Below are 8295 nucleotides of genomic sequence, written 5' to 3'. Positions count from 1 at the left end.
TCTCACTGAAGCTCCACGAGGAAATGGTTGTAGAGGACTGCGGATGTAGCTGAGGGATTCCTGACATTTAGTTGAATTTGCCCGTCTATGTAAATATAAAGATATATATTGAATGACTTGCACTCTGGATACTTCTATTATTACTTATTTCTATACATGATTTTTAGCATGAGTGCAGCTCTTGTACATAAAAGGTATTATGCAGTCATTAATAACAGATAACAAATGTCCATAATAGAAATACTCAAAGGGTTTGTTACAATATAAACACATGCATAGACTGACCTGACCCAGAAGGGTAATTTGATGTTTTTGGGTCATGATTTAAAATTTGCATCAGCCCCCCCCCCCCCTCCTTCCACCAGCCATCATGGTCCATCTATAGTATGACATGCCACTGCAACCTCTGCACTCTATAAAAAGGTATACCACAGGGACTTGGCCAACAAATCTTTACATGCAAAGAAACAGTGAGTGGACGCCTTTAACGAGTTTATAGACTTCACAATCCCGGTCTGCCTGTACACCATAATTTGCATGCATGTTTAGTGAAAGTTTTATGTACTTGGGGTATTACTGTCTCCAATTGATGCCTCTAACACACTATTTGGGTCAGTGTTTATTGACCGATCCTATACGCACCCATTATAGCCTACAGGCTATGCACACTATGTCCCGATTATGCTCCTTCCTAATAATATACTTACTCCCCTACCATACCGCCACCCTCTCCATGCTTTTTTACAGGTAACCAGGGGAGGTGGTGAGTTCTCCTTCAACGGAAATGTTCAAACAAAGGCTGGACAGACATCTGTCTGAGATGATTTAGTGATCCTAGACTGAGCAGGGGGTTGGACCCAATGACCCTGGAGGTCCCTCCCAACTCTACTATTCTATGATTCTATAATATGATTTTTCTCTAAATCCCCTACATCCCCTTCCAGCTGGAACGGAAGCGGACATGTGTTGTGCTGAAGTCAACAGCACCACATCCCTGCTGTCAATGGAAGCTAGACGATCCATGGGCATCCCTTCACGTTGCAGTAAGCAGAAGCTTCCATAAATAAAAACATCTGTACAGTGCAGGTCTGAGGACTTGCCGTGCGAACCATCCCCAGCACAGATAAAAGAGAAGGATAGTAGGTAGGCACCGCAGCTGGCAGAGCTGGATTATGCAAGGGGATTCTGGCTGTGCAGTGTGCAGCCAGCCTTTGCAAGTGTGCTGAGATGTGATATTCTCAAACATAACACTCACAGCAAGCTTGGAGGAAATTGCCGGAGACCTGAAATAAGTAAATGCATCTCATCCAACGGTCTGGAAACTTGACTTTTTTTTAAATTTACTTTTACGTGATCAGTAATATGGGGCCCTTAGATATGTAATTTCTTCTGCCCTCTAAGCTCTGATCCATCAGAGAATGTTATTAAACATTGTAAAAGTTTATGTAAGTGATTTGTTGCACTTGAAATAATTCACGTCATTTGAGGTCCTGCCCAAGCAGCCAACATTTTGCATCGGGAGCCCAGGTATACAAGACGGCGTCCAATCCCAGCCGGACCAGAATGCCGCAGGACATTGTGAATGGCGCAGCTGAGTAGTTTCAGCTCCCCTCATTGGACACAATCCATGATGGGAGGTGAAACTTTAATTTCCTTTAAGTCAGCAAAATGGCGGATGCATGCGCAAAAGTCAACAATTGTCTGGTAAATTTAAAATCTCCCTGCTCCTTGCTACAAAAGGTAGTCCAGGGGTGCTGCGGTATGCGGTCCCTGGTCACGTAATCACAGTTATCCAATAGATAATGGTGATCAAGTAAAAGCTAAAAAAAACAGCTGACGTTTCATCTCCCCTCACCAATGCGGTCCCTTCCCTCTTCTCCCCTCACATTTGAAATTTCTTACCAGAGGCCTCTGCATTTGAACCCCAACACGATCCTCCTCCGTGGACCTTCCTGGCTTCTGTGCATGTACCCGCCGGCCAACTGACAGACACATGCGCAGTAGCGTTATGACTTTTTACCTTTTTTTAAAATATTAATTTTCCTGATGTTGCATTTCATGAACTTTTGCCTATATGTTAGTTTTCTGGCGTTATTTTCTTTTGGTCATGTAAAATCCTCCGGCACCCAATATTTCATTTTCCATATACAGCAAACAATTAATAGGAGTTTATAAGTTGTAAAACATAATAAAGAAAAGAAGCCTATCCACTAGGAAAGGGTTAGAGCGAGCTTGAATACAAGAATTTCTGTCAGCAAGGTTACTAGGTCAGGTGCAAAGTTTAAAATAATGAGTCACAGAGGATGGATAAGTTCTGGATAGTGATGCTCTAAATTCGGTTTATTAATTAAAATTGGTTTAAATATGGTTAGCATCATCAATTCACAATTCTCATGTCTAATGGGATGGATTTTATTTTCTGATTTAAACATGTCTTTTAAAAGTAAAAAAAATCTAAATCAGCAGTAAAGAAATGGGCACAGAATTTGACCTCAACTACAAAAAAAAAATGAAAAAAGGACAGAAATGAGACAAATGTGCAAAATGCCTTTGAACAGCGACATTGTTGGTAGGTTTTTGGGGTTGTACGATGAATTCAAAGGGCAAGCTGACCGAATAAGCAAAATTCCTCAAAAATTGCAGAAACTTTTGGAAAAGCTGAGCTTCCCTTTTCTTTCTAAGCAACAAGTTTTAGCAACGGTTGACAAGCTGACAAATGTGTTTGAAAAATATAGAAAGCTGCGGAATGAAGATTTTGAAAAAAATCTCACTCATCCCTTCGATATTACAAAGTTGAGTGGAAACTGGCTTTGCAATGAAGACAAAGAACTTTGCAAAAAAACTAATTGAATCAGGAGGCCTCGTGGGATACACGACAAGATGTGCACTATAGAAAATATATATAGGTTTTTAAAATGACATTTGAAAAAATATGAAATTTTATTTTTTCTTCTCTAAATTCCATTAACTCCTGAAAAATAACTGTGGGGTCAAAATACTCCTGACGCCTTTCAGTGACAGCCCCATTGCCTTTTTACGTCCTGCCTAAATAGGCTTTAAACATCAAGGACATAAAAACATGCATCCCCTGAGGATTAAAGCCACGTGGGCTGTGGATGTGACCGCTCCATGCTGACAATTACCGGAGGTAGCCAACAACATGGAACTGTCATGGGGGGGCGTGCGTAGCCCCTCTTCCCAGAAATGCGATTGGTGCTCACCTCACAAACTACAACACAAATGGACTGGGTAACCACTGGGATTACTACTGTGTAACATCGTGCGTTATAAAAAGCGTGTGTTAAAATCATGCACAGAAAATGCAGAATGCTGCATTGCGATGTGAGATCATTTAGCCAACATACGCCGTGCTCTCGCCCTAAACTCGCATGTACATACATGCGGCGATATTGCGCTCGGTAGTGTGCAGGAAGACTTAGTATCCTGATTAGTAACAAGAAGACTAATATATAGCAATAAAAAGACTCTCTGGATTCCACCGTATGTCAGACTATATTGCAGTGTTTTCTCTGTTGTCTTATGGAAGAGTGGAGGGAGCTGATATTTGATTGCTGATACATAGCGCTGTGGGCTTATCAAGGCTTCTTTGATTCTAAACAGGCTACCAAGTCCCCTAACATTGCAGGAGCAGAAAATGAGTACTTTTTGGTGTAAAAATTTAAAGTAACCGGGCAATTCCTTTACTCACTGCTACACCTTGTGTTTTAAGAGTTGGTGTAATCATTTGCAAGGTTTTTTTTTGACTTGGCATCTATTTTCACTATAAAACGCAGACAAGCTGAAGAGTGATCTATTCTAGCCTGAATATCCTGTAAAAAAACTAAAATAAAATCGGTAGCCTATGAAATCAAACTATAGAATACATTAATCTAAAATGCTTTAAATGACTCTGTCCTGAAAGGGTTAAAATATCAATAATTTCATAATTCAATATTAAAATTGTTCATTTCTGGTTACACAGATAACTTTCCCTTCTATTAGGTTCAGAAGTAGATGATGGAGATAAACTTAGGTTAAGGTATTCCTTTCACATGATAATTAGATGTGATTGGCAAGAACCTCATCAGACCAGTCCTCCATCTGTTTGCTTTCTCCTGCTCTTTGGTGATGGATGACTGGCTGGCAGGCTGTAGGATGCAGCTAAACGCTCATTATGTCATTACATTTTGTGTATTCAGTTTAGGTCTTGTACTAGGATAGAAAAACAGACCCCTACATGTCTGAATACACATCTCATGATGGTGACATTTGGCCAAACAGGTTTTATTTTGTCTGGCTGTAGCTGAGAAGACACGAAAAAAGGTGAAAAATAAGAACAAAACAGTTCTTGGGACACTTTGCTCTGATGGTCTGGATTCTAATAATTCTTTGTGTATTCTCCAGGTTGCACTGAAGAAGTAGACCGCTGGATGATATCTTTCGATATGTCTTCTTTTTCGAGCAGCTCTGAAGTAAAGTTGGTAGAACTAAGAGTTCGTTTTCCATCTTTTGGAAAGAGACATCATCACAGTCAAGATTTACCACTTCAAGGAAGGCCAAGAGAAGCTCTTCATTGAATCTTTCAAGGCTAATTCTATAGCCAAAAGGAATAAACCTTGGAAGATCTTTAATCTGACCAGAATTCTGCAGAATTCCATCTACCGGGTAGAGCCAGAGCTAATGGTAGATTATATTTTAGCAGAGGATGCTCTACCCAGCAAAGCTACACATTCGGATCAGATTCCACAGCACGAGACAGAACCTCTCACTTCGGCAACTTTTGTATTAGACAGAGCAATGCTTGTTGTCTTCGCCAGGGAGAAGCCAATGAGACATTTTGGCGCTCTCAGCCTTATCCAGACTGTACAGTCCTCAAAGTCAGTCATGGTCAAGAGAACAACCAAAGGAAGCGGGTCACGGTGACATAGGAGGAACCACCACATAACATTCAACTTGATAGTGAACAGCATGCAACTCAGTACCATGGTAGTGGGTGGACCATTCTGTAGAAGAGCAGACATGTGGATGAAGTTTGATAAGATTGAATGGGGCAACAAAATTGTCTACCCAAGAAGGTACAATGCTTATAGGTGTGAGGGAGTATGTCCAATTCCACTCACCGAAAGCTTTCGGGCAACAAACCATGCTTTATAAAGTATCAACCATGAATAACTAAATTTTTAAGTTCTCCAATTTAGCTGGGACAGCATTGTTACATGTTCGTTCCTTATTTCTAATACATGTAAAGAGGTTTCATATTTTTTGACACCAATAATGCAGATGGAGCAATCCTCAGCTTCACTGGTGTCGCACACCACATAGTTATTGCAGCACACCTATGTTATTTGTGTAGCCTGGCAGTAATTGGCAAGCGATTGCTACACAAAAGATAATTTGGGGAGTTAAATAGATTTAGCATACTGAGCATTGGTTTGGCATTTGCTACATCTGTTTATACTACAAAAAGGGCTGTGCCAGGATAGAAAGTTATCCCTTATCCACAGGATAAGATAACTATATGATTAGCGAAGCTCCAACTGCTAAGACCCCCACCATCCCAAGAAAGGCAGCCACAAGGGTCACCACATGAATGGACCAACGTCCATGCATGCACACTGCTACTCCATTCATTTTAATGAAACTAAAGATTGTGGTTGGACTGGACAATCTCCGGTGTACCCATTTAAATAAAAGGTAGAACCACTCACATGCATGACCTCCACTCCATTCATGTGAGGACTTTCAGGAACCTTATTTCTCAGATTAATGCTGTGTGTAAACCGACCCTAAAGGAGTTTTCCCACCATAGACTATGATGCAAACAACCAACCACTGCAATCAGGTAGAGATTGAACAGAGATGTACACGCGTGTTCATGACACCACTGAAGTATAAGGGAGTTATGAAAAACAGCCAACGAAGGATGCATAGCGATTTTAACAGGTGGAATGCTAATCAAGGAATACCTGCTCTCATAAGTGGACATGCTATAAATGTCAAAGGTAGAAGAGCCTTTTAAGAGACATAAGTAAACTATAGAGGCAAAAAACTTATAGCTGATCTGTCATAGCTTGTGTTGCGTAGGCTCTGCTTACAGATGAGTTCGGAGAAGTCATTGGAGATTTCATTGGGATTCCTGCCACTTTTGCCAGGCAAGAATAATGCAGCCTGTGAGGCCATCTTTGCTGTTAAGTTTGGTAAAAACCTCTACAGAACACTAATGGACCCGTTATAAGGCAATAGGTGTTATGATGGATTTGTGATAGAAGACCTGAACATTGATATATATCATAAAATGCTACCAACCTCATTCTAATATATCGCTCGTGTTTTCAGGAGTTTGGCCAAGTTGTATGATACTGAAAAAGTCGAGTGCCTTTCCTGCGTCCCCGTGAAGATGAGCGCACTTTCCATGCTCATAAGTGAAGATGGAAAAATCGCACTGAAGCACCACGAGGAAATGGTTGTAGAAGACTGCGGATGTAGCTGAGGGATTCCTGACATTTAGTTGAATTTGCCCGTCTATGTAAATAATATAAGATATTTATATAAAGATATATATTGATGAACTCTGAATCAAGTTTTAAGTCCTGACTAGAGATGAGCGAGCACCAAAATGCTCGGGTGCTCGTTACTCAAGACGAAATTTTCGCAATGCTCGAGGGTTCGTTTCGAGTAACGAACCCCATTGAAGTCAATGGGCGACCCGAGCATTTTTGTATTTCGCCGATGCTCGCTAAGGTTTCCATGTGTGAAAATCTGGGCAATTCAAGAAAGTGATGGGAACGACACAGAAACGGATAGGGCAGGCGAGGGGCTACATGTTGGGCTGCATCTCAAGTTCACAGGTCCCACTATTAAGCCACAATACCGGCAAGAGTGGGCCCCCCCCCCCTCCCAACAACTTTTACTTCTGAAAAGCCCTCATTAGCATGGCATACCTTAGCTAAGCACCACACTACCTACAACAAAGCACAATCACTGCCTGCATGACACTCTGCTGCCACTTCTCCTGGGTTACATGCTGCCCAACCCCCCTCCCCCCTGCACGACGCAGTGTCCACAGCGCACACCAAACTGTCCCTGCGCAGCCTTCAGCTGCCCTCATGCCACACCACCCTCATGTCTATTTATAAGTGCGTCTGCCATGACGAGGAACTGCAGGCACACACTGCAGAGGGTTGGCACGGCTAGGCAGCGACCCTCTTTAAAAGTGGTGGGGCGATAGCCCACAATGCTGTACAGAAGCAATGAGAAATATAATCCTGTGCCACCACCATCAGGAGCTGCACACGTGGGCATAGCAATGGGGAACTTATGTGCCACACACTATTCATTCTGTCAAGGTGTCTGCATGCCCCAGTCAGACTGGTAATATGTACCTTAACAGTAACCGCGTTGGTGGTAATGTGGTGGTGACTGCGGACCTAGTAGCGCGGTTGTATTTTGTTGGTTTTCGGACTGTGGCCAGGATTAAGTGGGCCGTGGCGGGGGGATGGTGGGGGGGCTCTCTTGTTGTGTCGGTAAAGGTGAAATTCTTGGACTGCCACCAGACGAACCAATGCAAAGGCATTTGCCAAGGATGTTTTCAAATTTTGGAGGAGGAGGGGGATGTTTTTGAGGCACTACGTGTCCTCTCCACGTGTCCGTGGTTATATGCACCTTAACAGTAACCGCGTTGGTGGGAAATGGCCTCGCCGCCATCATGTCTTTGTGAAGCCTCTGTTTCCACACCCCAGAGACATACCATTAGTGTATAGGCAGAGCCCATAATTCGTAACATTTCAGCCGTAGCATTAGGACAGGCCCCACTAACATATCACTAGCAGCATTATAGGAGGAGCGCAGTCTTCGTTCCATGTCAGCAATAGTAGCACTCAAGACAGGCCCCAGTAACAATTCCGAAGCAGCAGTATAGTGGGAGCGCAGTCTTCGTTCCATTTCAGTAATAGTAGCACTCAAGACAGGCACCAGTAACAATTCCGAAGCAGCAGTATAGGAGGAGCATAGTCTAAGTTCCATTTAAGTAATAGTAGCAGCCTACACAGGCCCCAGGAAAAATTCCGAAGCAGCAGTATAGTGGGAGCGCAGTCTTAGTTCCATTTCAGTAGCTGCAGTATAGCCAAGGCCCAAGTTACATTTATGTAGCTAAAGTGTAGGCCAACCCCACACACCTTTCTGTACCATGAGTGCAGGCGAAGAACATAGAAATTGCTATGATTACACTGTAGGTGAGGGCCCAAAAAAATTGGTGTACCAACAGTACTAATGTACCTCAGTAAAAATTGGCCATGC

General features: G+C 42.6%; 1 pseudogene; it reads left to right on the top strand.

Moving 5' to 3' along the window:
* The first annotated feature begins 961 nt into the window (after positions 1 to 961).
* LOC136610212 (nodal homolog 2-A-like) lies at positions 962 to 6490 on the top strand (annotated as a pseudogene).
* The last annotated feature ends 1805 nt before the right edge of the window (positions 6491 to 8295 follow it).

This window comes from Eleutherodactylus coqui, chromosome 2, assembly GCF_035609145.1.
Source record: "Eleutherodactylus coqui strain aEleCoq1 chromosome 2, aEleCoq1.hap1, whole genome shotgun sequence".
Lineage (NCBI taxonomy): Eukaryota > Metazoa > Chordata > Amphibia > Anura > Eleutherodactylidae > Eleutherodactylus > Eleutherodactylus coqui.
Note: the sequence above shows the minus strand (reverse complement) of the source record. Positions and strands in the feature narration are given on the sequence as shown.